We start from the raw sequence: 22,917 nt of genomic DNA, 5'->3' as shown, positions 1-22,917 counted from the left end.
AACATTAACAATCAATAAAATATTTTCTCTAAATTTTTGTCTCTTTTTTGCTCCAATTGTTTGCATCTCATAAAAAATAAAACTTGATGTAACATTATGCATGCAAATTGTGTTTTATGTGCGACCATGACCTATTCTAGAAGCACGGGGTCAGAATTATACTGGTGCATGGAGACAAACTGAAAATGTAAAAATTCAATGGCAAAATTGCTGTCTTTTTCTACTCATTCACAAATAGTTAATGAATGTTATTAAATATGTGCAGCAAAATGGAAGGCGTTTCAAATAGAAATCATGCTTCAAAAAACAGTCAAATGAAAAATTATAATATATCCCTCCACGTGTGACACTTGACATTTGCAGAGTGTCAAACCCACCAGAAAATGTATAGATATGGCCGAAATAGCTCAGTTGTGAGAGCGTTAGACTGAAGATCTAAAGGTCCCGGGTTTCGGCAAAATGCTTTTTCTTCACCGTTTACATTTTAAGGAGATATTAAACAAAGCACATGGACTGATCATGATCAAAAGGCCTAAAAATCTTAACTATCTACAGAAAACAAAATGTTAAAAATTTGAGAAACGGTAACTTTTTCCTTTTGAACACATGAATGTTTTTTAGTAATTTTTCCTCTATTTTGATTTATTTCAGATTGACTTAGCTGTAAGAGGATTAAAAGGTAACCTGATAGCTGAAACAGACAGCACTTATCAGACACTAGCTGAATGATTATAGTCAGCTTGTTTGACTTTGAAACACTGAGGCATTACTGAGACAAATGTCCTTAAAAAAATATGCTGTGGACAAAGTCAAAAAGGCAAAAAACACAAGCTCCACGCAGGACCGTCATCTTTAATTTGAAATATAGGAGGTTTCTACTTTAATGGTGAGACAAAGCATCTACATATTTGACATTGCTCCAGTGAGTAGAGCCCACTTAAAACTGTATGGGTTGCTTGTCTCTGCAAGCAAAAGCTGGGCACTAAACTGGCATACTTGCAATGCTGGATGGTTCAGAGTGAAAACACCTATAGGCTGACAATAGTAATTGCAGGTGTTGATTAACTCATTGTGCAAAATAATTTCTAAAATGTGGTCACTTTGGGAGGTTTTCTGCTGTTTTGGTACTCTGCAAATTTCATCTGCAAGGTATTCCTGCAAAATCTGCATTGCAAAACCCAAATAGGGCTCTTCCTTTCAAAGCCCTGCTGTGTGGCCAAACAGTAGTTTCTGAAGAAATGTGGTGCATCACCGCATTTGTGAGAAATCTAACATTTCTAATATCAAAACAAAATAAATGGAGGTTTAAAAATTAATGCAGACGAAAAGTACGCATATAAAAAATGTTGTTTATTAACTTTTTTAGGGTGGTGTGACAAGTTTTTAATCACAAGAAATGATAACATTTCTGCTGACTACCATGGAAGTAGTTAAGTTCCATTTGCATATCGAAGTCAGGATGGCCGAGTGGTCTAAGGTGCTGCCTTCAGGTCGCAGTCTTCCCTTGAGGTGTGGGCTCAAATCCCACTTCTGACATCAACATTTAATTTCAAGAAACTTTATCTTCATTTATTGATTAGATGAGGTCAAACAAAACTTAGTAATGTGGTTTTGAAAAATTTCCTGAGAGTCTTTGGAGTGAATCTGAATTTGTCCTCTCAAAAAAGAACTCTAGGAACATCAAACAGATTTTTTGTGCATATGTCTGTTGTTCTTTTGGCACTAGAAAAATCCTTTGGACAGTCAATGAGGAGGGACTATTTCACCTCTTTGTGTTCTCTGTCCCTATTAGGGTAGGGAATCAACCTTCTACATTGCTGTCATGAAATATATCTAGAAACGGATTTGCTGGTAAGTCTACTTTCATAGTTTTCACCTCATACATCAATAGACCATAACGATACTTAATAAACAAAAATTTAACAAGTAGGTAATCATAGTTTAAAAAATGTGAAATGCCCATGTCATTCTGACATGTTTCAGCACATTTTGGGACAAATGGTCTCACTTTTAACATTAACAATCAATATAATATTTTCTCTAAATTTTTGTCTCTTTTTTGCTCCAATTGTTTGCATCTCATAAAAAATAAAACTTGATGTAACATTATGCATGCAAATTGTGTTTTATGTGCGACCATGACCTATTCTAGAAGCACAGGGTCAGAATTATACTGGTGCATGGAGACAAACTGAAAATGTAAAAATTCAATGGCAAAATTGCTGTCTTTTTCTACTCATTCACAAATAGTTAATGAATGTTATTAAATATGTACAGCAAAATGGAAGGCGTTTCAAATAGAAATCATGCTTCAAAAAACAGTCAAATGAAAAATTATAATATATCCCTCCAGGTGTGACACTTGACATTTGCAGAGTGTCAAACCCCCCAGAAAATGTATAGATATGGCCGAAATAGCTCAGTTGGGAGAGCGTTAGACTGAATATCTAAAGGTCCCGGGTTTCGGCAAAATGCTTTTTCTTCACCGTTTACATTTTAAGGAGATATTAAACAAAGCACATGGACTGATCATGATCAAAAGGCCTAAAAATCTTAACTATCTACAGAAAACAAAATGTTAAAAATTTGAGAAACGGTAACTTTTTCCTTTTGAACACATGAATGTTTTTTAGTAATTTTTCCTCTATTTTGTTTTATTTCAGATTGACTTAGCTGTAAGAGGATTAAAAGGTAACCTGATAGCTGAAACAGACAGCACTTATTAGACACTAGCTGAATGATTATAGTCAGCTTGTTTGACTTTGAAACACTGAGGCATTACTGAGACAAATGTCCTTAAAAAATATGCTGTGGACAAAGTCAAAAAGGCAAAAAACACAAGCTCCACACAGGTCCGTCATCTTTAATTTGAAATAAAGGAGGTTTCTACTTTAATGGTGAGACAAAGCATCTACATATTTGACATTGCTCCAGTGAGTAGAGCCCACTTAAAAATGTATGGGTTGCTTGTCTCTGCAAGCAAAAGCTGGGCACTAAACTGGCATACTTGCAATGCTGGATGGTTCAGAGTGAAAACACCTATAGGCTGACAATAGTAATTGCAGGTGTTGATTAACTCATTGGGCAAAATAATTTCTAAAATGTGGTCACTTTGGGAGGTTTTCTGCTGTTTTGGTACTCTGCAAATTTCATCTGCAAGGTATTCCTGCAAAATCTGCATTGCAAAACCCAAATAGGGCTCTTCCTTTCAAAGCCCTGCTGTGTGGCCAAACAGTAGTTTCTGAAGAAATGTGGTGCATCACTGCATTTGTGAGAAATATAACATTTCTAATATCCAAACAAAATAAATGGAGGTTTAAAAATTAATGCAGACGAAAAGTACGCATATAAAAAATGTTATTTATTGACTTTTTTGGGGTGGTGTGACAAGTTTTTAATCACAAGGAATGGTAACATTTCTGCTGACTAGCATGGAAGGAGTTAAGTTCCAATTGCATATCCAAGTCAGGATGGCCGAGCGGTCTAAGGCGCTGCGTTCAGGTCGCAGTCTCCCCTGGAGGTGACATCAACATTTAATTTCAAGAAACTTTATCTTCATTTATTGATTAGATGAGGTCAAACAAAACTTAGTAATGTGGTTTTGAAAAATTTCCTGAGAGTCTTTGGAGTGAATCTGAATTTGTCCTCTCAAAAAAGAACTCTAGGAACATCAAACAGATTTTTTGTGCATATGTCTGTTGTTCTTTTGGCACTAGAAAAATCCTTTGGACAGTCAATGAGGAGGGACTATTTCACCTCTTTGTGTTCTCTGTCCCTATTAGGGTAGGGAATCAACCTTCTACAGTGCTGTCATGAAATATATCTAGAAACGGATTTGCTGGTAAGTCTACTTTCATAGTTTTCACCTCATACATCAATAGACCATAACGATACTTAATAAACAAAAATTTAACAAGTAGGTAATCATAGTTTAAAAAATGTGAAATGCCCATGTCATTCTGACATGTTTCAGCACATTTTGGGACAAATGGTCTCACTTTTAACATTAACAATCAATATAATATTTTCTCTAAATTTTTGTCTCTTTTTTGCTCCAATTGTTTGCATCTCATAAAAAATAAAACTTGATGTAACATTATGCATGCAAATTGTGTTTTATGTGCGACCATGACCTATTCTAGAAGCACAGGGTCAGAATTATACTGGTGCATGGAGACAAACTGAAAATGTAAAAATTCAATGGCAAAATTGCTGTCTTTTTCTACTCATTCACAAATAGTTAATGAATGTTATTAAATATGTACAGCAAAATGGAAGGCGTTTCAAATAGAAATCATGCTTCAAAAAACAGTCAAATGAAAAATTATAATATATCCCTCCAGGTGTGACACTTGACATTTGCAGAGTGTCAAACCCCCCAGAAAATGTATAGATATGGCCGAAATAGCTCAGTTGGGAGAGCGTTAGACTGAAGATCTAAAGGTCCCTGGTCCAATCCCGGGTTTTGGCAAAATGCTTTTTCTTCACCGTTTACAAGTGGTTCAAATCCCACCTCTGACATCGACTTTTAATTTCAAGAAACTTTTTTCTTCATTTATTGATTAGATGAGGTCAAACAAAACTTAGTAATGTGGTTTTGAAAAATTTCCTGAGAGTCTTTGGAGTGAATCTGAATTTGTCCTCTCAAAAAAGAACTCTAGGAACATCAAACAGATTTTTTGTGCATATGTCTGTTGTTCTTTTGGCACTAGAAAAATCCTTTGGACAGTCAATGAGGAGGGACTATTTCACCTCTTTGTGTTCTCTGTCCCTATTAGGGTAGGGAATCAACCTTCTACAGTGCTGTCATGAAATATATCTAGAAACGGATTTGCTGGTAAGTCTACTTTCATAGTTTTCACCTCATACATCAATAGACCATAACGATACTTAATAAACAAAAACGTAACAAGTAGCTAATCATAGTTTAAAAAATGTGAAATGCCCATGTCATTCTGACATGTTTCAGCACATTTTGGGACAAATGGTCTCACTTTTAACATTAACAATCAATATAATATTTTCTCTAAATTTTTGTCTCTTTTTTGCTCCAATTGTTTGCATCTCATAAAAAATAAAACTTGATGTAACATTATGCATGCAAATTGTGTTTTATGTGCGACCATGACCTATTCTAGAAGCACAGGGTCAGAATTATACTGGTGCATGGAGACAAACTGAAAATGTAAAAATTCAATGGCAAAATTGCTGTCTTTTTCTACTCATTCACAAATAGTTAATGAATGTTATTAAATATGTACAGCAAAATGGAAGGCGTTTCAAATAGAAATCATGCTTCAAAAAACAGTCAAATGAAAAATTATAATATATCCCTCCAGGTGTGACACTTGACATTTGCAGAGTGTCAAACCCCCCAGAAAATGTATAGATATGGCCGAAGTAGCTCAGTTGGGAGAGCGTTAGACTGAAGATCTAAAGGTCCCTGGTCCAATCCCGGGTTTCGGCAAAATGCTTTTTCTTCACCGTTTACATTTTAAGGAGATATTAAACAAAGCACATGGACTGATCATGATCAAAAGGCCTAAAAATCTTAACTATCTACAGAAAACAAAATGTTAAAAATTTGAGAAACGGTAACTTTTTCCTTTTGAACACATGAATGTTTTTTAGTAATTTTTCCTCTATTTTGTTTTATTTCAGATTGACTTAGCTGTAAGAGGATTAAAAGGTAACCTGATAGCTGAAACAGACAGCACTTATCAGACACTAGCTGAATGATTATAGTCAGCTTGTTTGACTTTGAAACACTGAGGCATTACTGAGACAAATGTCCTTAAAAAAATATGCTGTGGACAAAGTCAAAAAGGCAAAAAACACAAGCTCCACGCAGGACCGTCATCTTTAATTTGAAATATAGGAGGTTTCTACTTTAATGGTGAGACAAAGCATCTACATATTTGACATTGCTCCAGTGAGTAGAGCCCACTTAAAACTGTATAGGTTGCTTGTCTCTGCAAGCAAAAGCTGGGCACTAAACTGGCATACTTGCAATGCTGGATGGTTCAGAGTGAAAACACCTATAGGCTGACAATAGTAATTGCAGGTGTTGATTAACTCATTGTGCAAAATAATTTCTAAAATGTGGTCACTTTGGGAGGTTTTCTGCTGTTTTGGTACTCTGCAAATTTCATCTGCAAGGTATTCCTGCAAAATCTGCATTGCAAAACCCAAATAGGGCTCTTCCTTTCAAAGCCCTGCTGTGTGGCCAAACAGTAGTTTCTGAAGAAATGTGGTGCATCACCGCATTTGTGAGAAATCTAACATTTCTAATATCAAAACAAAATAAATGGAGGTTTAAAAATTAATGCAGACGAAAAGTACGCATATAAAAAATGTTGTTTATTAACTTTTTTAGGGTGGTGTGACAAGTTTTTAATCACAAGAAATGATAACATTTCTGCTGACTACCATGGAAGTAGTTAAGTTCCATTTGCATATCGAAGTCAGGATGGCCGAGCGGTCTAAAGGGGGTTTTACACTAAGCGATATCGCTAGCAATATCGCTAAAACGTCACTGGTTTTGTGACGTTATAGCGATATTGCTAGTGATATCGCTATGTGTGATACTTACCAGCGACCGGCTCCCCCGCTGTCCATCGCTGATCGCGCGAGAATGTCCGGCTCCATTTCTCGTCGGGCGCTTCCTGCTGAGACTTCCTGCTGTGACGACGAGCGACGCTGGACGCGGGCGGGAGGACGCAGGATCGCTGTGTGTGAATGGTAAGTATCGTGCGCTGCGTCGCTGCTGCATCGCTGTGAGATCTTTCTGTATGAAAGCTCACTAGCGATCATTTAGCGATGCACCAGCGATCCTGACCGGGTCGGATCGCTGGTCGGATCGCTGGTGCATCGCTAAATGTAAAAGGGCCTTTAGGCGCTGCCTTTAAGTCGCAGTCTTCCCTTGAGGTGTGGGCTCAAATCCCACTTCTGACATCAACATTTAATTTCAAGAAACTTTATCTTCATTTATTGATTAGATGAGGTCAAACAAAACTTAGTAATTTGGTTTTGAAAAATTTCCTGAGAGTCTTTGGAGTGAATCTGAATTTGTCCTCTCAAAAAAGAACTCTAGGAACATCAAACAGATTTTTTGTGCATATGTCTGTTGTTCTTTTGGCACTAGAAAAATCCTTTGGACAGTCAATGAGGAGGGACTATTTCACCTCTTTGTGTTCTCTGTCCCTATTAGGGTAGGGAATCAACCTTCTACAGTGCTGTCATGAAATATATCTAGAAACGGATTTGCTGGTAAGTCTACTTTCATAGTTTTCACCTCATACATCAATAGACCATAACGATACTTAATAAACAAAAATTTAACAAGTAGGTAATCATAGTTTAAAAAATGTGAAATGCCCATGTCATTCTGACATGTTTCAGCACATTTTGGGACAAATGGTCTCACTTTTAACATTAACAATCAATATAATATTTTCTCTAAATTTTTGTCTCTTTTTTGCTCCAATTGTTTGCATCTCATAAAAAATAAAACTTGATGTAACATTATGCATGCAAATTGTGTTTTATGTGCGACCATGACCTATTCTAGAAGCACAGGGTCAGAATTATACTGGTGCATGGAGACAAACTGAAAATGTAAAAATTCAATGGCAAAATTGCTGTCTTTTTCTACTCATTCACAAATAGTTAATGAATGTTATTAAATATGTACAGCAAAATGGAAGGCGTTTCAAATAGAAATCATGCTTCAAAAAACAGTCAAATGAAAAATTATAATATATCCCTCCAGGTGTGACACTTGACATTTGCAGAGTGTCAAACCCCCCAGAAAATGTATAGATATGGCCGAAATAGCTCAGTTGGGAGAGCGTTAGACTGAATATCTAAAGGTCCCGGGTTTCGGCAAAATGCTTTTTCTTCACCGTTTACATTTTAAGGAGATATTAAACAAAGCACATGGACTGATCATGATCAAAAGGCCTAAAAATCTTAACTATCTACAGAAAACAAAATGTTAAAAATTTGAGAAACGGTAACTTTTTCCTTTTGAACACATGAATGTTTTTTAGTAATTTTTCCTCTATTTTGTTTTATTTCAGATTGACTTAGCTGTAAGAGGATTAAAAGGTAACCTGATAGCTGAAACAGACAGCACTTATTAGACACTAGCTGAATGATTATAGTCAGCTTGTTTGACTTTGAAACACTGAGGCATTACTGAGACAAATGTCCTTAAAAAATATGCTGTGGACAAAGTCAAAAAGGCAAAAAACACAAGCTCCACACAGGTCCGTCATCTTTAATTTGAAATATAGGAGGTTTCTACTTTAATGGTGAGACAAAGCATCTACATATTTGACATTGCTCCAGTGAGTAGAGCCCACTTAAAAATGTATGGGTTGCTTGTCTCTGCAAGCAAAAGCTGGGCACTAAACTGGCATACTTGCAATGCTGGATGGTTCAGAGTGAAAACACCTATAGGCTGACAATAGTAATTGCAGGTGTTGATTAACTCATTGGGCAAAATAATTTCTAAAATGTGGTCACTTTGGGAGGTTTTCTGCTGTTTTGGTACTCTGCAAATTTCATCTGCAAGGTATTCCTGCAAAATCTGCATTGCAAAACCCAAATAGGGCTCTTCCTTTCAAAGCCCTGCTGTGTGGCCAAACAGTAGTTTCTGAAGAAATGTGGTGCATCACTGCATTTGTGAGAAATATAACATTTCTAATATCCAAACAAAATAAATGGAGGTTTAAAAATTAATGCAGACGAAAAGTACGCATATAAAAAATGTTATTTATTGACTTTTTTGGGGTGGTGTGACAAGTTTTTAATCACAAGGAATGGTAACATTTCTGCTGACTAGCATGGAAGGAGTTAAGTTCCAATTGCATATCCAAGTCAGGATGGCCGAGCGGTCTAAGGCGCTGCGTTCAGGTCGCAGTCTCCCCTGGAGGTGACATCAACATTTAATTTCAAGAAACTTTATCTTCATTTATTGATTAGATGAGGTCAAACAAAACTTAGTAATGTGGTTTTGAAAAATTTCCTGAGAGTCTTTGGAGTGAATCTGAATTTGTCCTCTCAAAAAAGAACTCTAGGAACATCAAACAGATTTTTTGTGCATATGTCTGTTGTTCTTTTGGCACTAGAAAAATCCTTTGGACAGTCAATGAGGAGGGACTATTTCACCTCTTTGTGTTCTCTGTCCCTATTAGGGTAGGGAATCAACCTTCTACAGTGCTGTCATGAAATATATCTAGAAACGGATTTGCTGGTAAGTCTACTTTCATAGTTTTCACCTCATACATCAATAGACCATAACGATACTTAATAAACAAAAATTTAACAAGTAGGTAATCATAGTTTAAAAAATGTGAAATGCCCATGTCATTCTGACATGTTTCAGCACATTTTGGGACAAATGGTCTCACTTTTAACATTAACAATCAATATAATATTTTCTCTAAATTTTTGTCTCTTTTTTGCTCCAATTGTTTGCATCTCATAAAAAATAAAACTTGATGTAACATTATGCATGCAAATTGTGTTTTATGTGCGACCATGACCTATTCTAGAAGCACAGGGTCAGAATTATACTGGTGCATGGAGACAAACTGAAAATGTAAAAATTCAATGGCAAAATTGCTGTCTTTTTCTACTCATTCACAAATAGTTAATGAATGTTATTAAATATGTACAGCAAAATGGAAGGCGTTTCAAATAGAAATCATGCTTCAAAAAACAGTCAAATGAAAAATTATAATATATCCCTCCAGGTGTGACACTTGACATTTGCAGAGTGTCAAACCCCCCAGAAAATGTATAGATATGGCCGAAATAGCTCAGTTGGGAGAGCGTTAGACTGAAGATCTAAAGGTCCCTGGTCCAATCCCGGGTTTTGGCAAAATGCTTTTTCTTCACCGTTTACAAGTGGTTCAAATCCCACCTCTGACATCAACTTTTAATTTCAAGAAACTTTTTTCTTCATTTATTGATTAGATGAGGTCAAACAAAACTTAGTAATGTGGTTTTGAAAAATTTCCTGAGAGTCTTTGGAGTGAATCTGAATTTGTCCTCTCAAAAAAGAACTCTAGGAACATCAAACAGATTTTTTGTGCATATGTCTGTTGTTCTTTTGGCACTAGAAAAATCCTTTGGACAGTCAATGAGGAGGGACTATTTCACCTCTTTGTGTTCTCTGTCCCTATTAGGGTAGGGAATCAACCTTCTACGGTGCTGTCATGAAATATATCTAGAAACGGATTTGCTGGTAAGTCTACTTTCATAGTTTTCACCTCATACATCAATAGACCATAACGATACTTAATAAACAAAAACGTAACAAGTAGCTAATCATAGTTTAAAAAATGTGAAATGCCCATGTCATTCTGACATGTTTCAGCACATTTTGGGACAAATGGTCTCACTTTTAACATTAACAATCAATATAATATTTTCTCTAAATTTTTGTCTCTTTTTTGCTCCAATTGTTTGCATCTCATAAAAAATAAAACTTGATGTAACATTATGCATGCAAATTGTGTTTTATGTGCGACCATGACCTATTCTAGAAGCACAGGGTCAGAATTATACTGGTGCATGGAGACAAACTGAAAATGTAAAAATTCAATGGCAAAATTGCTGTCTTTTTCTACTCATTCACAAATAGTTAATGAATGTTATTAAATATGTACAGCAAAATGGAAGGCGTTTCAAATAGAAATCATGCTTCAAAAAACAGTCAAATGAAAAATTATAATATATCCCTCCAGGTGTGACACTTGACATTTGCAGAGTGTCAAACCCCCCAGAAAATGTATAGATATGGCCGAAATAGCTCAGTTGGGAGAGCGTTAGACTGAATATCTAAAGGTCCCGGGTTTCGGCAAAATGCTTTTTCTTCACCGTTTACATTTTAAGGAGATATTAAACAAAGCACATGGACTGATCATGATCAAAAGGCCTAAAAATCTTAACTATCTACAGAAAACAAAATGTTAAAAATTTGAGAAACGGTAACTTTTTCCTTTTGAACACATGAATGTTTTTTAGTAATTTTTCCTCTATTTTGTTTTATTTCAGATTGACTTAGCTGTAAGAGGATTAAAAGGTAACCTGATAGCTGAAACAGACAGCACTTATTAGACACTAGCTGAATGATTATAGTCAGCTTGTTTGACTTTGAAACACTGAGGCATTACTGAGACAAATGTCCTTAAAAAATATGCTGTGGACAAAGTCAAAAAGGCAAAAAACACAAGCTCCACACAGGTCCGTCATCTTTAATTTGAAATATAGGAGGTTTCTACTTTAATGGTGAGACAAAGCATCTACATATTTGACATTGCTCCAGTGAGTAGAGCCCACTTAAAAATGTATGGGTTGCTTGTCTCTGCAAGCAAAAGCTGGGCACTAAACTGGCATACTTGCAATGCTGGATGGTTCAGAGTGAAAACACCTATAGGCTGACAATAGTAATTGCAGGTGTTGATTAACTCATTGGGCAAAATAATTTCTAAAATGTGGTCACTTTGGGAGGTTTTCTGCTGTTTTGGTACTCTGCAAATTTCATCTGCAAGGTATTCCTGCAAAATCTGCATTGCAAAACCCAAATAGGGCTCTTCCTTTCAAAGCCCTGCTGTGTGGCCAAACAGTAGTTTCTGAAGAAATGTGGTGCATCACTGCATTTGTGAGAAATATAACATTTCTAATATCCAAACAAAATAAATGGAGGTTTAAAAATTAATGCAGACGAAAAGTACGCATATAAAAAATGTTATTTATTGACTTTTTTGGGGTGGTGTGACAAGTTTTTAATCACAAGGAATGGTAACATTTCTGCTGACTAGCATGGAAGGAGTTAAGTTCCAATTGCATATCCAAGTCAGGATGGCCGAGCGGTCTAAGGCGCTGCGTTCAGGTCGCAGTCTCCCCTGGAGGTGACATCAACATTTAATTTCAAGAAACTTTATCTTCATTTATTGATTAGATGAGGTCAAACAAAACTTAGTAATGTGGTTTTGAAAAATTTCCTGAGAGTCTTTGGAGTGAATCTGAATTTGTCCTCTCAAAAAAGAACTCTAGGAACATCAAACAGATTTTTTGTGCATATGTCTGTTGTTCTTTTGGCACTAGAAAAATCCTTTGGACAGTCAATGAGGAGGGACTATTTCACCTCTTTGTGTTCTCTGTCCCTATTAGGGTAGGGAATCAACCTTCTACAGTGCTGTCATAAAATATATCTAGAAACGGATTTGCTGGTAAGTCTACTTTCATAGTTTTCACCTCATACATCAATAGACCATAACGATACTTAATAAACAAAAATTTAACAAGTAGGTAATCATAGTTTAAAAAATGTGAAATGCCCATGTCATTCTGACATGTTTCAGCACATTTTGGGACAAATGGTCTCACTTTTAACATTAACAATCAATATAATTTTTTCTCTAAATTTTTGTCTCTTTTTTGCTCCAATTGTTTGCATCTCATAAAAAATAAAACTTGATGTAACATTATGCATGCAAATTGTGTTTTATGTGCGACCATGACCTATTCTAGAAGCACAGGGTCAGAATTATACTGGTGCATGGAGACAAACTGAAAATGTAAAAATTCAATGGCAAAATTGCTGTCTTTTTCTACTCATTCACAAATAGTTAATGAATGTTATTAAATATGTACAGCAAAATGGAAGGCGTTTCAAATAGAAATCATGCTTCAAAAAACAGTCAAATGAAAAATTATAATATATCCCTCCAGGTGTGACACTTGACATTTGCAGATTGTCAAACCCCCCAGAAAATGTATAGATATGGCCGAAATAGCTCAGTTGGGAGAGCGTTAGACTGAATATCTAAAGGTCCCGGGTTTCGGCAAAATGCTTTTTCTTCACCGTTTACATTTTAAGGAGATATTAAACAAAGCACATGGACTGATCATGATCAAAAGGCCTAAAAATCTTAACTATCTACAGAAAACAAAATGTTAAAAATTTGAGAAACGGTAACTTTTTCCTTTTGAACACATGAATGTTTTTTAGTAATTTTTCCTCTATTTTGTTTTATTTCAGATTGACTTAGCTGTAAGAGGATTAAAAGGTAACCTGATAGCTGAAAAAGACAGCACTTATTAGACACTAGCTGAATGATTATAGTCAGCTTGTTTGACTTTGAAACACTGAGGCATTACTGAGACAAATGTCCTTAAAAAATATGCTGTGGACAAAGTCAAAAAGGCAAAAAACACAAGCTCCACACAGGTCCGTCATCTTTAATTTGAAATATAGGAGGTTTCTACTTTAATGGTGAGACAAAGCATCTACATATTTGACATTGCTCCAGTGAATAGAGCCCACTTAAAAATGTATGGGTTGCTTGTCTCTGCAAGCAAAAGCTGGGCACTAAACTGGCATACTTGCAATGCTGGATTGTTCAGAGTGAAAACACCTATAGGCTGACAATAGTAATTGCAGGTGTTGATTAACTCATTGGGCAAAATAATTTCTAAAATGTGGTCACTTTGGGAGGTTTTCTGCTGTTTTGGTACTCTGCAAATTTCATCTGCAAGGTATTCCTGCAAAATCTGCATTGCAAAACCCAAATAGGACTCTTCCTTTCAAAGCCCTGCTGTGTGGCCAAACAGTAGTTTCTGAAGAAATGTGGTGCATCACTGCATTTGTGAGAAATCTAACATTTCTAATATCCAAACAAAATAAATGGAGGTTTAAAAATTAATGCAGACGAAAAGTACGCATATAAAAAATGTTATTTATTGACTTTTTTGGGGTGGTGTGACAAGTTTTTAATCACAAGGAATGGTAACATTTCTGCTGACTAGCATGGAAGGAGTTAAGTTCCAATTGCATATCCAAGTCAGGATGGCCGAGCGGTCTAAGGCGCTGCGTTCAGGTCGCAGTCTCCCCTGGAGGTGTGGGTTCAAATCCCACTTCTGACATCAACATTTAATTTCAAGAAACTTTATCTTGAAATTTATTGATTAGATGAGGTCAAACAAAACTTAGTAATGTGGTTTTGAAAAATTTCCTGAGAGTCTTTGGAGTGAATCTGAATTTGTCCTCTCAAAAAAGAATTCTAGGAACATCAAACAGATTTTTTGTGCATATGTCTTTTGGCACTAGAAAAATCCTTTGGACAGTCAATGAGGAGGGACTATTTCACCTCTTTGTGTTCTCTGTCCCTATTAGGGTAGGGAATCAACCTTCTACAGTGCTGTCATGAAATATATCTAGAAACGGATTTGCTGGTAAGTCTACTTTCATAGTTTTCACCTCATACATCAATAGACCATAACGATACTTAATAAACAAAAACTTAACAAGTAGGTAATCATAGTTTAAAAAATGTGAAATGCCCATGTCATTCTGACATGTTTCAGCACATTTTGGGACAAATGGTCTCACTTATAACAATCAATAAAATATTTTCTCTAAATTTTTGTCTCTTTTTTGCTCCAATTGTTTGCATCTCATTAAAAATAAAACTTGATGTAACATTATGCATGCAAATTGTGTTTTATGTGCGACCATGACCTATTCTAGAAGCACAGGGTCAGAATTATACTGGTGCATGGAGACAAACTGAAAATGTAAAAATTCAATGGCAAAATTGCTGTCTTTTTCTACTCATTCACAAATAGTTAATGAATGTTATTAAATATGTACAGCAAAATGGAAGGCGTTTCAAATAGAAATCATGCTTCAAAAAACAGTCAAATGAAAAATTATAATATATCCCTCCAGGTGTGACACTTGACATTTGCAAAGTGTCAAACCCCCCAGAAAATGTATAGATATGGCCAAAATATCTCAGTTGGGAGAGCGTTAGACTGACAGATCTAAAGGTCCCTGGTCCAATCCCGGGTTTCGGCAAAATGCTTTTTCTTCACCGTTTACATTTTAAGGAGATATTAAACAAAGCACATGGAATGATCATGATCAAAAGGCCTAAAAATCTTAACTATCTACAGAAAACAAAATGTTAAAAATTTGAGAAACGGTAACTTTTTCCTTTTGAACACATGAATGTTTTTTAGTAATTTTTCCTCTATTTTGTTTTATTTCAGATTGACTTAGCTGTAAGAGGATTAAAAGGTAACCTGATAGCTGAAACAGACAGCACTTATTAGACACTAGCTGAATGATTATAGTCAGCTTGTTTGACTTTGAAACACTGAGGCATTACTGAGACAAATGTCCTTAAAAAATATGCTGTGGACAAAGTCAAAAAGGCAAAAAACACAAGCTCCACACAGGTCCGTCATCTTTAATTTGAAATATAGGAGGTTTCTACTTTAATGGTGAGACAAAGCATCTACATATTTGACATTGCTCCAGTGAGTAGAGCCCACTTAAAAATGTATGGGTTGCTTGTCTCTGCAAGCAAAAGCTGGGCACTAAACTGGCATACTTGCAATGCTGGATGGTTCAGAGTGAAAACACCTATAGGCTGACAATAGTAATTGCAGGTGTTGATTAACTCATTGTGCAAAATAATTTCTAAAATGTGGTCACTTTGGGAGGTTTTCTGCTGTTTTGGTACTCTGCAAATTTCATCTGCAAGGTATTCCTGCAAAATCTGCATTGCAAAACCCAAATAGGGCTCTTCCTTTCAAAGCCCTGCTGTGTGGCCAAACAGTAGTTTCTGAAGAAATGTGGTGCATCACTGCATTTGTGAGAAATCTAACATTTCTAATATCCAAACAAAATAAATGGAGGTTTAAAAATTAATGCAGACGAAAAGTACGCATATAAAAAATGTTATTTATTGACTTTTTTGGGGTGGTGTGACAAGTTTTTAATCACAAGGAATGGTAACATTTCTGCTGACTAGCATGGAAGGAGTTAAGTTCCAGTTGCATATCCAAGTCAGGGTGGCCGAGCGGTCTAAGGCGCTGCGTTCAGGTCGCAGTCTCCCCTGGAGGTGTGGGTTCAAATCCAACTTCTGACATCAACATTTAATTTCAAGAAACTTTATCTTCATTTATTGATTAGATGAGGTCAAACAAAACTTAGTAATGTGGTTTTGAAAAATTTCCTGAGAGTCTTTGGAGTGAATCTGAATTTGTCCTCTCAAAAAAGAACTCTAGGAACATCAAACAGATTTTTTGTGCATATGTCTTTTGGCACTAGAAAAATCCTTTGGACAGTCAATGAGGAGGGACTATTTCACCTCTTTGTGTTCTCTGTCCCTATTAGGGTAGGGAATCAACCTTCTACAGTGCTATCATGAAATATATCTAGAAACGGATTTGCTGGTAAGTCTACTTTCATAGTTTTCACCTCATACATCAATAGACCATAACGATACTTAATTAACAAAAACTTAACAAGTAGGTAATCATAGTTTAAAAAATGTGAAATGCCCATGTCCTTCTGACATGTTTCATCACATTTTGGGACAAATGGTCTCACTTTTAACAATCAATAAAATATTTTCTCTAAATTTTTGTCTCTTTTTTGCTCCAATTGTTTGCATCTCATAAAAAATAAAACTTGATGTAACATTATGCATGCAAATTGTGTTTTATGTGCGACCATGACCTATTCTAGAAGCACAGGGTCAGAATTATACTGGTGCATGGAGACAAACTGAAAATGTAAAAATTCAATGGCAAAATTGCTGTCTTTTTCTACTCATTCACAAATAGTTAATGAATGTTATTAAATATGTACAACAAAATGGAAGGCGTTTCAAATAGAAATCATGCTTCAAAAAACAGTCAAATGAAAAATTATAATATATCCCTCCAGGTGTGACACTTGACATTTGCAGAGTGTCAAACCCCCCAGAAAATGTATAGATATGGCTGAAATAGCTCAGTTGGGAGAGCGTTAGACTGAACATCTAAAGGTCCCGGGTTTCGGCAAAATGCTTTTTCTTCACCGTTTACATTTTAAGGAGATATTAAACAAAGCACATGGACTGATCATGATCAAAAGGCCTAAAAATCTTAACTATCTACAGAAAACAAAATGTTAAAAATTTGAGAAACTGTAACTTTTTCCTTTTGAACACATGAATGTTTTTTAGTAATTTTTCCTCTATTTTGTTTTATTTCAGATTGACTTAGCTGTAAGAGGATTAAAAGGTAACCTGATAGCTGAAACAGACAGCACTTATCAGACACTAGCTGAATGATTATAGTCAGCTTGTTTGACTTTGAAACACTGAGGCATTACTGAGACAAATGTCCTTAAAAAATATGCTGTGGACAAAGTCAAAAAGGCAAAAAACACAAGCTCCACACAGGTCCGTCATCTTTAATTTGAAATATAGGAGGTTTCTACTTTAATGGTGAGACAAAGCATCTACATATTTGACATTGCTCCAGTGAGTAGAGCCCACTTAAAAATGTATGGGTTGCTTGTCTCTGCAAGCAAAAGCTGGGCACTAAACTGGCATACTTGCAATGCTGGATGGTTCAGAGTGAAAACACCTATAGGCTGACAATAGTAATTGCAGGTGTTGATTAACTCATTGTGCAAAATAATTTCTAAAATGTGGTCACTTTGGGAGGTTTTCTGCTGTTTTGGTACTCTGCAAATTTCATCTGCAAGGTATTCCTGCAAAATCTGCATTGCAAAACCCAAATAGGGCTCTTCCTTTCAAAGCCCTGCTGTGTGGCCAAACAGTAGTTTCTGAAGAAATGTGGTGCATCACCGCATTTGTGAGAAATCTAACATTTCTAATATCCAAACAAAATAAATGGAGGTTTAAAAATTAATGCAGACGAAAAGTACGCATATAAAAAATGTTATTTATTGACTTTTTTGGGGTGGTGTGACAAGTTTTTAATCACAAGGAATGGTAACATTTCTGCTGACTAGCATGGAAGGAGTTAAGTTCCAATTGCATATCGAAGTCAGGATGGCTGAGCGGTCTAAGGTGCTGCGTTCAGGTCGCAGTCTCCCCTGAAGATGTGGGTTCAAATCCCACTTCTGACATCAACATTTAATTTCAAGAAACTTTATCTTCATTTATTGATTAGATGAGGTCAAACAAAACTTAGTAATGTGGTTTTGAAAAATTTCCTGAGAGTCTTTGGAGTGAATCTGAATTTGTCCTCTCAAAAAAGAACTCTAGGAACATCAAACAGATTTTTTGTGCATATGTCTGTTGTTCTTTTGGCACTAGAAAAATCCTTTGGACAGTAAATGAGGAGGGACTATTTCACCTCTTTGTGTTCTCTGTCCCTATTAGGGTAGGAAATCAACCTTCTACAGTGCTGTCATGAAATATATCTAGAAACGGATTTGCTGGTAAGTCTACTTTCATAGTTTTCACCTCATACATCAATAGACCATAACGATACTTAATAAACAAAAACGTAACAAGTAGCTAATCATAGTTTAAAAAATGTGAAATGCCCATGTCATTCTGACATGTTTCAGCACATTTTGGGACAAATCGTCTCACTTTTAACATTAACAATCAATAAAATATTTTCTCTAAATTTTTGTCTCTTTTTTGCTCCAATTGTTTGCATCTCATAAAAAATAAAACTTGATGTAACATTATGCATGCAAATTGTGTTTTATGTGCGACCATGACCTATTCTAGAAGCACGGGGTCAGAATTATACTGGTGCATGGAGACAAACTGAAAATGTAAAAATTCAATGGCAAAATTGCTGTCTTTTTCTACTCATTCACAAATAGTTAATGAATGTTATTAAATATGTGCAGCAAAATGGAAGGCGTTTCAAATAGAAATCATGCTTCAAAAAACAGTCAAATGAAAAATTATAATATATCCCTCCAGGTGTGACACTTGACATTTGCAGAGTGTCAAACCCACCAGAAAATGTATAGATATGGCCGAAATAGCTCAGTTGTGAGAGCGTTAGACTGAAGATCTAAAGGTCCCTGGTCCAATCCCGGGTTTCGGCAAAATGCTTTTTCTTCACCGTTTACATTTTAAGGAGATATTAAACAAAGCACATGGACTGATCATGATCAAAAGGCCTAAAAATCTTAACTATCTACAGAAAACAAAATGTTAAAAATTTGAGAAACGGTAACTTTTTCCTTTTGAACACATGAATGTTTTTTAGTAATTTTTCCTCTATTTTGTTTTATTTCAGATTGACTTAGCTGTAAGAGGATTAAAAGGTAACCTGATAGTTGAAACAGTCAGCACTTATCAAACACTAGCTGAATGATTATAGTCAGCTTGTTTGACTTTGAAACACTGAGGCATTACTGAGACAAATGTCCTTAAAAAATATGCTGTGGACAAAGTCAAAAAGGCAAAAAACACAAGCTCCACAAAGGTCCGTCATCTTTAATTTGAAATATAGGAGGTTTCTACTTTAATGGTGAGACAAAGCATCTACATATTTGACATTGCTCCAGTGAGTAGAGCCCACTTAAAAATGTATGGGTTGCTTGTCTCTGCAAGCAAAAGCTGGGCACTAAACTGGCATACTTGCAATGCTGGATGGTTCAGAGTGAAAACACCTATAGGCTGACAATAGTAATTGCAGGTGTTGATTAACTCATTGTGCAAAATAATTTCTAAAATGTGGTCACTTTGGGAGGTTTTCTGCTGTTTTGGTACTCTGCAAATTTCATCTGCAAGGTATTCCTGCAAAATCTGCATTGCAAAACCCAAATAGGGCTCTTCCTTTCAAAGCCCTGCTGTGTGGCCAAACAGTAGTTTCTGAAGAAATGTGGTGCATCACCGCATTTGTGAGAAATCTAACATTTCTAATATCCAAACAAAATAAATGGAGGTTTAAAAATTAATGCAGACGAAAAGTACGCATATAAAAAATGTTATTTATTGACTTTTTTGGGGTGGTGTGACAAGTTTTTAATCACAAGAAATGGTAACATTTCTGCTGACTAGCATGGAAGGAGTTAAGTTCCAATTGCATATCTAAGTCAGGATGGCCGAGCGGTCTAAGGCGCTGCGTTCATGTCGCAGACTCCTACTTCTCCCACTTCTGACATCAACATTTAATTTCAAGAAACTTTATCTTCATTTATTGATTAGATGAGGTCAAACAAAACTTAGTAATGTGGTTTTGAAAAATTTCCTCAGAGTCTTTGGAGTGAATCTGAATTTGTCCTCTCAAAAAAGAACTCTAGGAACATCAAACAGATTTTTTGTGCATATGTCTGTTGTTCTTTTGGCACTAGAAAAATCCTTTGGACAGTCAATGAGGAGAGACTATTTCACCTCTTTGTGTTCTCTGTCCCTATTAGGGTAGGGAATCAACCTTCTACAGTGCTGTCATGAAATATATCTAGAAACGGATTTGCTGGTAAGTCTACTTTCATAGTTTTCACCTCATACATCAATAGACCATAACGATACTTAATAAACAAAAACTTAACAAGTAGTTAATCATAGTTTAAAAAATGTGAAATGCCCATGTCATTCTGACATGTTTCAGCACATTTTGGGACAAATGGTCTCACTTTTAACATTAACAATCAATAAAATATTTTCTCTAAATTTTTGTCTCTATTTTGCTCCAATTGTTTGCATCTCATAAAAAATAAATCTTGATGTAACATTATGCATGCAAATTGTGTTTTATGTACGACCATGACCTATTCTAGAAGCACATGGTCAGAATTATACTGGTGCATGGAGACAAACTGAAAATGTAAAACTTCAATGGCAAAATTGCTGTCTTTTTCTACTAATTCACAAATAGTTAATGAATGTTATTAAATATGTACAGCAAAATGGAAGGCGTTTCAAATAGAAATCATGCTTCAAAAAACAGTCAAATGAAAAATTATAATATATCCCTCCAGGTGTGACACTTGACATTTGCAGAGTGTCAAACCCCCCAGAAAATGTATAGATATGGCCGAAATAGCTCAGTTGGGAGAGCGTTAGACTGAAGATCTAAAGGTCCCTGGTCCAATCCCGGGTTTCGGCAAAATGCTTTTTCTTCACCGTTTACAAGTGGTTCAAATCCCACCTCTGACATCAACTTTTAATTTCAAGAAACTTTTTTCTTCATTTATTGATTAGATGAGGTCAAACAAAACTTAGTAATGTGGTTTTGAAAAATTTCCTGAGAGTCTTTGGAGTGAATCTGAATTTGTCCTCTCAAAAAAGAACTCTAGGAACATCAAACAGATTTTTTGTGCATATGTCTGTTGTTCTTTTGGCACTAGAAAAATCCTTTGGACAGTCAATGAGGAGGGACTATTTCACCTCTTTGTGTTCTCTGTCCCTATTAGGGTAGGGAATCAACCTTCTACAGTGCTGTCATGAAATATATCTAGAAACGGATTTGCTGGTAAGTCTACTTTCATAGTTTTCACCTCATACATCAATAGACCATAACGATACTTAATAAACAAAAACTTAACAAGTAGGTAATCATAGTTTAAAAAATGTGAAATGCCCATGTCATTCTGACATGTTTCAGCACATTTTGGGACAAATGGTCTCACTTTTAACATTAACAATCAATAAAATATTTTCTCTAAATTTTTGTCTCTATTTTGCTCCAATTGTTTGCATCTCATAAAAAATAAAACTTGATGTAACATTATGCATGCAAATTGTGTTTTATGTGCGACCATGACCTATTCTAGAAGCACAGGGTCAGAATTATACTGGTGCATGGAGACAAACTGAAAATGTAAAAATTCAATGGCAAAATTGCTGTCTTTTTCTACTCATTCACAAATAGTTAATGAATGTTATTAAATATGTACAGCAAAATGGAAGGTGTTTCAAATAGAAATCATGCTTCAAAAAACAGTCAAATGAAAAATTATAATATATCCCTCCAGGTGTGACACTTGACATTTGCAGAGTGTCAAACCCCCCAGAAAATGTATAGATATGGCCGAAATAGCGCAGTTGGGAGAGCGTTAGACTGAAGATCTAAAGGTCCCTGGTCCAATCCCGGGTTTCGGCAAAATGCTTTTTCTTCACCGTTTACAAGTGGTTCAAATCCCACCTCTGACATCAACTTTTAATTTCAAGAAACTTTTTTCTTCATTTATTGATTAGATGAGGTCAAACAAAACTTAGTAATGTGGTTTTGAAAAATTTCCTGAGAGTCTTTGGAGTGAATCTGAATTTATCCTCTCAAAAAAGAACTCTATGAACATCAAACAGATTTTTTGTGCGTATGTCTGTTGTTCTTTTGGCACTAGAAAAATCCTTTGGACAGTCAATGAGGAGGGACTATTTCACCTCTTTGTGTTCTCTGTCCCTATTAGGGTAGGGAATCAACCTTCTACAGTGCTGTCATGAAATATATCTAGAAACGGATTTGCTGGTAAGTCTACTTTCATAGTTTTCACCTCATACATCAATAGACCATAACGATACTTAATAAACAAAAACGTAACAAGTAGCTAATCATAGTTTAAAAAATGTGAAATGCCCATGTCATTCTGACATGTTTCAGCACATTTTGGGACAAATGGTCTCACTTTTAACATTAACAATCAATAAAATATTTTCTCTAAATTTTTGTCTCTTTTTTGCTCCAATTGTTTGCATCTCATAAAAAATAAAACTTGATGTAACATTATGCATGCAAATTGTGTTTTATGTGGGACCATGACCTATTCTAGAAGCACGGGGTCAGAATTATACTGGTGCATGGAGACAAACTGAAAATGTAAAAATTCAATGGCAAAATTGCTGTCTTTTTCTACTCATTCACAAATAGTTAATGAATGTTATTAAATATGTGCAGCAAAATGGAAGGCGTTTCAAATAGAAATCATGCTTCAAAAAACAGTCAAATGAAAAATTATAATATATCCCTCCAGGTGTGACACTTGACATTTGCAGAGTGTCAAACCCACCAGAAAATGTATAGATATGGCCGAAATAGCTCAGTTGGGAGAGCGTTAGACTGAAGATCTAAAGATCCCTGGTTTCGGCAAAATGCTTTTTCTTCACCGTTTACATTTTAAGG

The 22,917-nt window shown here is 35.6% G+C and overlaps 6 non-coding genes across 6 annotated transcripts; all 6 read left to right on the top strand.

The window, feature by feature from the left end:
- The first annotated feature begins 4,398 nt into the window (after window positions 1-4,398).
- On the top strand, window positions 4,399-4,471 carry TRNAF-GAA (transfer RNA phenylalanine (anticodon GAA)). The gene has a single exon. It is a non-coding gene; the product is annotated as a tRNA-Phe (tRNA).
- A 923-nt stretch (window positions 4,472-5,394) lies between these two features.
- On the top strand, window positions 5,395-5,467 carry TRNAF-GAA (transfer RNA phenylalanine (anticodon GAA)). The gene has a single exon. It is a non-coding gene; the product is annotated as a tRNA-Phe (tRNA).
- Window positions 5,468-9,816: 4,349 nt separating this feature from the next.
- On the top strand, window positions 9,817-9,889 carry TRNAF-GAA (transfer RNA phenylalanine (anticodon GAA)). The gene has a single exon. It is a non-coding gene; the product is annotated as a tRNA-Phe (tRNA).
- A 3,969-nt stretch (window positions 9,890-13,858) lies between these two features.
- Window positions 13,859-13,941, top strand: TRNAL-CAG (transfer RNA leucine (anticodon CAG)). The gene has a single exon. It is a non-coding gene; the product is annotated as a tRNA-Leu (tRNA).
- Window positions 13,942-14,801: 860 nt separating this feature from the next.
- Window positions 14,802-14,875, top strand: TRNAV-GAC (transfer RNA valine (anticodon GAC)). Its single transcript has one exon. It is a non-coding gene; the product is annotated as a tRNA-Val (tRNA).
- Window positions 14,876-20,831: 5,956 nt separating this feature from the next.
- Window positions 20,832-20,904, top strand: TRNAF-GAA (transfer RNA phenylalanine (anticodon GAA)). Its single transcript has one exon. It is a non-coding gene; the product is annotated as a tRNA-Phe (tRNA).
- Window positions 20,905-22,917: the final 2,013 nt, after the last annotated feature.

This window comes from Dendrobates tinctorius, unplaced genomic scaffold (genome assembly GCF_039654945.1).
Source record: "Dendrobates tinctorius isolate UK_male_01 unplaced genomic scaffold, ASM3965494v1 ptg000184l, whole genome shotgun sequence".
Lineage (NCBI taxonomy): Eukaryota > Metazoa > Chordata > Amphibia > Anura > Dendrobatidae > Dendrobates > Dendrobates tinctorius.
The sequence above is the reverse complement of the archived record's forward strand: the minus strand, read 5'-3'. Positions and strand labels throughout refer to the sequence as shown.